Consider the following 7957-nt stretch of genomic DNA (forward strand, 5'->3'; position numbering starts at 1 on the left):
CACCTTTTCACCTGAATTGTGACATTTTGCAATTGACTTTCAAAAGACCATATATATGTCTGAATTAGTAACAGACAAGGCAGTAAGAGATAAGAGACTGCACCACCTTGACGGTGAGCGCCCTCTGGTGCAGCAATCAGGAACTGCAGTATGGAAAGACACGCAGGCCGGCAACCATGCCAGAGATTAGCCTCCGTTGCAGACTTCTCCCACGGCGATTTTTCAACTTATCGGGGCCAGATTCTTTGGCTGGGGAGCGTATCTGCTTGGGGTGCTGTATTAAACCGCCTTGGATCCTGTAACCACGGCGGTTAAAACGGAGGCTTGCCATGCCAGAGATACTGTAAAATGAGCTATTTTCGTGGTGGTTTATGTGCACGGTGACCTCTTCACCACGAACTCAATACCACTGCGAACATTTTGGTTTCGTCTTCTGCCCGTTTTCACGCTTGTTTCAATGGCGAACAATTAATTTTCTCCCTGCCGGGAAGTCTGTGTAACGCAAACTCCGTTGTCCTGGGCTTTTATGGCCCCTTTCTCCAGATATAGGGGCTGGGGCCAGATGTGTAAAATTTACCTTAACCAAGACCTACCATCATACCATCACGATCCATCCAGAGCTTCTATTGTTATGCTAACTACAAGCATCAGGAAATACGGACACACCCGACGGTGCGACGCTTGGCAAACCTCTCCAAATCTACTCCCACTGTCCACGTGCCTAGTGTGGACCCAACAGACATGACCGCCATCGCTGGAGCCATCAACACCCACCTAGCTACCATTTGCCAGGCTCTGCCTCCTCTGGACACAGCCATGCTACCCGCATTCTTACCGGCAACTCCACCGCCGCAGATTGACCCATGGCAGATGTACCATCGCCTGCAAAGGGTAAAGGTGACCAAGGCTCCAGGTCCTGACGCCATCCCGCCTACTCTCATCAAAGAGTTCGCCTGCGAGCTCGCCACCCCACTTACTGACATCACAAATGCATCCCTACGACAGGGCAGAGTACCACCGGAGTGGCGGGACGCGATCGTCATCCCCGTCCCGAAAGAACAACCAGCAGACCTGGACAAGATCAGACCAGTGTCGCTAACATCACAGTTCGCCAAAGTAGTGGAGGGTTTCGTCCTCACATGGCTCCTCCGCGAAATCTTACCTACTGTGGACCCCAGACAGTTCGGGAACCTCAGAGGAATTTCCACAACCCACTGCTTGGTAGACATCCTTGACTTTTTCTTCAAAGGCGTAGAGAGGAAGCAATCTGTCGGTAACCTTGTACTGACAGATTTCAGCAAGGCATTTGACAGAGTCTGTCACACGACAGCTATCACAAAACTCGTACAAATGGGGGCGCGGTCTTCCCTTCTGCCCTGGGTATGCAGTTTTGTGTCGGGCCGTAGACAGCGGGTACGTTACCAACATGGACTATCACATTGGGAGTCACTCTCCTGTGGGGTGGCTCAGGGAACTCTGCTAGGGCCTTTGATCTTCTTGGCCATGATCAACGATGCCGGGACACTAAACAGCGACTACTGGAAGTATGTCGATGATCTAAACCTGGGGGAAATCCGACCGGTCTACTCACCTTCAACCATGCAGAACAACTTACACGAGTTAGACAACTGGTCAGAGAGAAACCATATGCTGCTGAATCCCAAGAAGTGCAAAGTTCTACAGTTTTGCTTCATGCAACGACCCCCACCTCCCCCAGTCCTTACACTGGGAGGCCAAGCACTCACTGTAGTAACACAAGCCAGACTTCTCGGACTTCAGATCCAGTCCGACCTGGGATGGGACTCACAAGTGGACAGTATGGTATCAAAGGGGAGCAAGCGACTCTTTCTGCTGTGCCGATTGCGCCGAGCTGGCCTTCCGACAGAGGACCTGACGGCCATCTATTGCGGGTATGTTCGACCGCTCCTTGAGTATGCAGCCCCAGTTTGGAACGCCGCCCTCAACAACAGCCAAATCAACAGACTGGAACGCGTTCAGAAACGTGCCTGTAAGATCATATTGGGTCGCCAGTATACCTCGTATACGGACACACTGAGAGGATTAAATCTGCAAACTCTTTCTGACCGCAGACACGACCTCTGCGTGAACTTTGCAAACAAAGTGAGACAATCGCCACGTTTCTGTTCCTGGCTACCTCCGACTCGAGGTGAACAGCACGGCAGACTGTTGAGGAACTCACTCCAGTACTCTCAAGCCAGGGGTACTAAACGTTACACCACGAGTGCCAAACCTGCGCTGGCGCAACTCCTTGGCGGACAAAAACTCTGATCTGTTACTCCGGCTGGACATTAACCTTGCTTTTAGTAGTAATGTCGAACTGAAATCTGGCTTTTAATTGTATTAGTCAACGATCATTTGGACATATGAACTGTTATCGTCTGTTGTACATAGTACTCTGATCGTGTCGACTTTACTGTATACGTAATTGTAAGCTGCGGCGCAATTCAGTATCTATACTGCAATGCCGTTTGTTCTCATGTGTTTTTTTATCAATAAACCATTCACTACTACCACTACCCAAAACAATATCTCATTTTTCATGGAGACGATTTTGCGAAACCGGCTGCCACCAGTTCAGGTCGGGTCTATCGGTTACGGTTCGTTGACGCTGATGTGATGATGTGTTATTGTGAGATAATTCACCTGCGTCAGAATAAGGACATTACATAGGAGTCCTTTGTCAGAACAAACTACCCCAGTACTGTAACTAAATATCATAGACGATCTCATACATTGAAATGATGCCGGGGCTGTTTTTCCTGAGTGGAAGGTTCTGTATCTTGATGTTTTTCGTGATCTGCGTAGGGTGGGAGTGGATAAGAATGTATCAGGTGGAGACAGCAAAGAAGACAGCTACTTTGGCAGAGGTGAGTTCAAATGTTTTTTGTGTAAACAGGTTTATGTCTCAACCTCTCAGAGACAGTCCTTTACAACTACGATATCGATTCGAACCCAGCCTAGTTAAGACGCGGCGGTGAAATAAAGTGTAACTTACGTTGATGAAAGTTAGACATCCAGGTAGTAAGATACGCCAAAAATAATTACTCAAGCAACTGGATAAAGTTTTGAAACAGTCAGACGTTTCAGACAGCATCCACTGTCTTTTGTCAGTGACTAACGATAGGACTGAGAACACCAGGTTTTATACCAAAACTCTGAATGGGTATGTTAATGAGGTTAAGACAATTTAGCATGTCTTGAAGTAGTCTTTAAAAGAAGATTAATTCAAGACAAAGTTTTGTCCCATTCAGAGTTTTGGTATAAAACCTGGTGTTCTCAGTCCTATCGTTAGTCACTGACGAAAGACAGTGGATGCTGTCTGAAACGTCTGACTGTTTCAAAACTTTATCCAGTTGCTTGAGTAATTATTTTTGGCGTAAAGTGTAACTTAGTTAGTGGTCCTGTTATTAGCAGGGTTTACAAAGGTACAGATCTTCTTTTCGAAACAACGTCAGCCTCGTACGTGAGGTGAGCTGACATACCCACACGAACCACTCTATCAAATTTTAGTCCGCTCGGATCGCGAGACAAACTTGCCTGGGTACCATCCTATAACTACCGGAGCTCCTACACTCGCTACATACCCTAAAAATAAGTTTTTAGCCGGGTAACGATTGTAGGAGACCCGGTAGTAAGAGGATGGCACCCAGGCTACACACAAACTGGATATCCAGCATTAATCCTCTTCTGGTGCTGGTGATTGTTAGGACCGAATAGTAGCTATTCACCCTCATCATTTGTTTCCATATTTGGTGCAACTTGCAAGTCCGTGTGTGGTGCTGCTGCAGTTTATGTTTTATGCTGCGTCATGAATTACGGCGAACGACTAGCCGGAAACGTATGTGAGGCGAGATGGCACTGTTTTTCTCGCCACCGTTGATCCTACAATTCTGCACATAATGTGGGAGTTAGACCGATCCGTGGACTCCCTTGATAAAATAGTTTGGTTTGTGCAAAGTGTTTTGTTTTAGAGAAGGATCTACGATCTTTCATTTGAGCCTCAGGCCCGGAAGTGGATGAAACACCATTGCTGACATCTGGCTGAAAGTGAAACTGAAACTAACTTCCAGGGGTGTGTCCCGCAAATGCACATCCTGGATATCGAACCTGCAGTTTTGTGTTTAAGTCGGGCGGAGACAAGACTGTATGTGACATGGCCTTGCGGCATGCACGTTTTCAAATGTGAATAGTAACTATATTAGTAACTAGGCCGTTCGGTGTAATATAACCAGCTGCTGCCGCGCCGCGTGCCTGCGAAGCTGGTGTGTTACGCCGAAGGGCGGTTATACCGGCTATACAGATACAGATACAGAGTAACTACATGTTATTGATTTGGCAACCGTGCCAGGATCCCCTTATAATGAACAATGTCTCCATGTATCAGTGTTTGACGAAGTTTTAAAAGTGATCGTTGGTTATTGCAAAATGGAGCCTTCTCATTGGTCTATCTCGCATACCTACATTGATATAAATCAATTATTCAATGTCTGTGCTTTAACAGGGCTATCCTGCTGAGTGTAGTGCAGACAGCAACGGTATCTGGACGTCTGTATATGTATATATAAAGTCCTGGATTCGCTGGCCATTCTCCTTGGGACCGACCCCCTGCGAACAGTACCATCAGACACTTCAAGTCCACCCCTTCTGGGAGTTCAGCCCTCTCACGGTAGGTTATTCATCTGAATTTTCATCTAAGGTACAGCAAATGTGTACCCATCTGAGTAACGAGACTGTTGTAGTGCCTTCTAGAGTGCTCGAGGCTAATGGGACCCCCATTTTAAGTCCCTTCTGAAAAAAGAATGCAGCTCAAACCAGGATGCCCTTCCCCAGATTCGAACTGGGGTTTCCCAGTTACCAACTAATTGGAACCAGGAGCTCAGGGGCTCAACACAGTGACGTCCATATCAAGCCATCTTATTTTTTTTCACAAAAAAAACACACAAAAAAACTAATAGGAAATTAGGAGAATTCCAGAAAAACATGGCATTGGGGATTTCATAAAATTCCAATTGAAGCAAGTTCATGGATCTTGGATTTGCCATCTTCAAACTGGTTGTTTTCAACTATGTTGTTGCTGAAGTTTAATTCTATAAAAATGTTTCAACATATAGTCTTAACACAAATTTCTTTGTCTGTAGTTGAATGTTCTATTATATTATTTGGAATGCATTTTTACATCTTTCAGGCAGTGACAACAGCGGTGACCAGGTCATTCGTCGCGATAGTCGAGGTGATCAACCCCCGTATCGGGAGGATCATTCGCCTTCTATCCCAGGAGATTCCCGCCCAATGGCAACTTGTAGGCATGGCATTCTTTTGCCTAAGTCTACTTCCGTTTGCGCCACTCTTACGTCTTATTGTTAACATTCTGGTGATGTTTCTTAAATATCTTATAATACCAATACTTTCTTTTATGTTACGAATATTCCTGAAGTGTGTTGGTAGATAGATGTTCAAGATATTACTAGCATGCTATGAGCAATTTAATGCCAGAAATTAGCTTCAAATCTATGTTATGCTGTTACACCTTGAAAATTCCAATGTTTGAAAAAAGCTGTAAAGTACTTTGTGGCCACAGAATTAAAATTAAGAAGGTAGCATTTTTAAGAGTTGCTTAGTCTAATATTACTTACTGAAAACTAGACAATATTCTGAAAATCTGTCTTTCATAGAGCGCAGTAATCAATGTGTATTAATCGTTTTAAAAAATGCATTATTTGACGCAATGTCTTAAAATATCTCCTGAAAGTTGAAAAATGGTGATAGAACTGGGCATTTTGCATGTTATACATGGTAAATTCATATGTAATCAGAAAATACCTGTTGTCTTTGTCCGAAAACTTGTGTAGTTGTGAAATAAACTATTCTTTCATTCATACATTCAATCAATAATTATTCGTTCATTCATTCTGAATCGAATAAACTTCGGATGCTGAAGTCACAAGTACGTTCACGATTCAATAAGGCGGCCATATTGTATATCTTCAGTCTGATGATATGGGTATCTATATGAGAACTAATAAACTAAACTGGCGTGCCCTAAGGATGATGTATTATTTCAAGGAAATTATATTGGGACATATTGTGGTTATGCGTGCTTCAGTTTGTCATGAAAATGGATGATAAATGTCTCACAATCCAGGTTCATCTGTTCACGTCACTGTTCACGTCACTGTTTTCGCCTCATCGAGTTGTCTGGCAAACATTAATGAAGGCTGTATAAAGAATCCCCTCACAGCTTCTAGTAGTTCGTATACTGTCGGCTTCTGTCGTACTTACGAATATGATCCAACTGCACATCTTCTAGGTAATAGTTTTTCTTTAAACTGAGGTGACAACAAATTTCTTTCTTCTCAGACGCTATTTTCAAGCATTACAATTAACCAGGAAAAGCTGTGAACCAAAGAATCAAATTGTTGTGGCCAGGAAATATTACTAGTTACTATAATTCTGCTGTCAAGGAAGAAGCTGATGAATGTCTCAAAATCTTAGTTTTGACCTTTTTGTTCAAGTTTTATTTCCTGCAATAAGCGGCAACGTTTTCCTTCTCCTCAAGTCGACTGCCAAACAGTAATAAAACTTGTTTTAAGAACAACGCCCAGTTTCTAGTAGTTGGAGTACCTTCTGTCATGGTTTTTTTTAGTTGAAGTACCTTTTGTCGTGGCTGTACTTGTGAATGTAATATAACTGCACACATACGTCTGTATCTATTTGTAAAGCACTTCTGGATGCAAATATCCAGAAATGTGCGTTTGACACAGTATATCCGTCCGGACGCAATAGTGACAAACTCCATCTTTACATGGTTGGCAAAGTCCTACCAACGTAACCCATCCCTCAAAAATCTTGCCACAGAAGCAACAAGGATGGCCTGCTAAATGATTGCCACAAGGCACAAAGGGACGAAATGATCCTGACAATGAAAGTCATCTATAGACAGAAATATATGCACAGAAGTTGCAAACTTGTATCTACCGGTAAAGATCCCGATCGGAGTGTGTAAACATTGCCTTCAAAGACAGTTGAAACTTTTCAACTTCATTCTACGTCAGTTTAGATCAATGAAATTAAAGCTCTGTAATTCTAAATGAGAGATCACCTATCATAGCATCTCCGTCGACAGATAGTCCGATCAGGACCTCTACTCGTAGACAACTTCTACCGCGACATACATGTATGCATGCACTTACCAAAACGTTAAGTCAAGACAAGATTAATGATTCAACCTTTACTGTTTTAATCCTGTCATAATGCTGCAGAGACTAAACATTGATTGAGAACTTGAACGTTTCGTCCAAGAACTCGATGACTCAGACCGAAAGGCTTGTACCATAACGTGGTAAAGTAAACACGGCCACCTGTTACTTGTGTTTTACGTAATGCATACGTGAAGTGCCCGTGAAGGTATATAAGTACAGCGATACGGGTTAAGGCACGGCACCGCCGCTTTTCCCTTTCAACCGCGAAGACAGCGTCGTACAAGGTAAGAACGTCAACTTTGCTGTGTTCGTCTCTTTGTAGAATGCTTGCCTCCGTTGAATTGTACGGTACTTGCCTCCATAGCAGGCTCGCTGGTGCCTTCTTTTGGCTTATACACTTTTGCTGACTTTTGTATTGGGTCGTTTGTGCAGCCAAATGGCTACAGTCTGGCTGATGGTTACGGGCTGGCTGCAAAAAGTGTATTATAAAAAGGCCCGATAGAGCCTGCTATAGAGGCTAGCACGGTACCTGTCCTTCTACTAATCTCGAGTTGAACTCCGTTGCAGATTCTCTTTGGCTGTTTTCTTTCAAGTTATCGTTTTCTTATTTCAGAATTTGGGTAAGAAAAATTGTAATGAGAAAACGGTTCATTAAGCTTAACAGAGAACAGCCGCATGGAGTCTGCAACGGAGGCTAGCTAGTAGAAGGCAAGGTACCGTAGAATGTACTTTGACAG

At 43.9% G+C, this 7957-nt stretch overlaps 1 protein-coding gene across 1 annotated transcript in view; it reads left to right on the top strand.

Moving 5' to 3' along the window:
* Positions 1-7422: 7422 nt before the first annotated feature.
* LOC136424437 (uncharacterized) overlaps positions 7423-7957 on the top strand; it is a 5959-nt gene continuing 5424 nt past the window's right edge. Inside the window, exon 1 of the mRNA XM_066413036.1 lies at positions 7423-7504. The gene's annotated coding sequence lies outside the window, so the exon portion shown is untranslated. The remainder of the gene's footprint in view (positions 7505-7957) is intronic.

Source organism: Branchiostoma lanceolatum, chromosome 18 (assembly GCF_035083965.1).
Source record: "Branchiostoma lanceolatum isolate klBraLanc5 chromosome 18, klBraLanc5.hap2, whole genome shotgun sequence".
Taxonomy (NCBI): Eukaryota; Metazoa; Chordata; class Leptocardii; order Amphioxiformes; family Branchiostomatidae; genus Branchiostoma; species Branchiostoma lanceolatum.